Raw genomic sequence first — 1,517 nt, forward strand, 5'->3', positions numbered from 1 at the left:
AGTGTTGACAACAATTGTGAGGATGGTGTAGGACTGGGCAGTGTTTTGTTATGTTGTATAAAAGGTTGCTGTGGGTCAGAACCATCTCAATGGCACCTAACAACAACAACATAACAATGAAGAGTTGTATTCAATAAATTTGAAAATCTAGAAGAAATGGATAAAGTTTTAGAAAAAATGACCTAACTAAACTAACATAGAATGAAGTAGAAAACTTGAACAAAACCTATAACTAAGGAAGAAATTGATCAGGTTATTTAAAAACTCCCAGCAAAAAAAAATTCAGGCTCAGATGCCTTTACTGGTGAATTTTACCAAACACTCAGAGAAGAGTTGACACCAATTTTACTCAAACTATTCCAGAACATAGAAAAGGATGGAAAACTCCTGAATACATTTTATGAAGCAAGCTTAACCCTCATACAAAAACCAGGCAAAGACATCACTGAAAAATAAAATTGTAGAATGATACCATCATGAACATAGATGCAAAAAAATTCAACACAATCCTAGTTAATAGAATTCAACAACACATCCAACCCCCCCCTCAAAAAAAAAAACAAACCCCAAGTGGGATTCATACCAGGGATGCAAAGATGGCTCAATACTAGAAAAACAATAATGTATTCCACCATATAAATAAAAAAATAAAAATAATCACATGATCATATCAGTTAATGCAGAAAAGGCATTTGGCAAAATCTAACATCCATTCTTGATAAAAACACTCAACAAAGCATGAATTAAAGGGAAATTACTCAACATAATTGGAGTCCTGGTGTGGCACTTTGAGTAATGCACTAGACTGCAAAGTTGGTTTGAACGGCAAGGTCAGCGGTTCAAGCTCACCAGTTGCTCCTTGGAAACCCAATACAGGGTCACAGTGAATTGGAATTGACTCGACAGCACTTAATAACAACAACAAGAACTCACCACAATTAAGAGCATATATACAAATAGACAACTACCAGAGGCCATTTTCAGAAGAGGCCGTGGAATGAGGGATATCATTGCTGATGTCTGATGGATCTTGGCTGAAAGCAGAGATCACCTGAAAGATGTTTACCTGTGCTTTATTGACTACCCAAAGGCTTTCGATTGTGTGGATCATGACAAGCTATGGACAACATTGCGAAATATGAGTATTCTGGAACACTCAATTGTGCTCATGAGGAATCTGTACCTGGACCAAGAAGCAGTTGTTCAAACAGAACATGGGAACACTGAATGGTTTAAAATTTAAAAAGGTGTGAAACAAGGTTGTATTCTTTCACCATACTTATTCAAACTCTATGCTGAGCAAATAATCTGAGAAGCTGGGTTATATGAAAAAAAAATGTGGCATCAGGATTGGAGGAAGACTCATTAACAACCTGCAATATGCAGATGATACAACCCTGCTTGCAGAAAACGAAGAGGACTTAAAACATTTACTGATGAAGATCAAAGAGCCTTCGGTATGGATTACATCTCAATGTAAAGAAAACAAAAATCCTCACCACTGGACCAATAAACAA

Source organism: Chrysochloris asiatica, unplaced genomic scaffold, assembly GCF_000296735.1.
Source record: "Chrysochloris asiatica unplaced genomic scaffold, ChrAsi1.0 scaffold00042, whole genome shotgun sequence".
Classification (NCBI taxonomy): Eukaryota; Metazoa; Chordata; class Mammalia; order Afrosoricida; family Chrysochloridae; genus Chrysochloris; species Chrysochloris asiatica.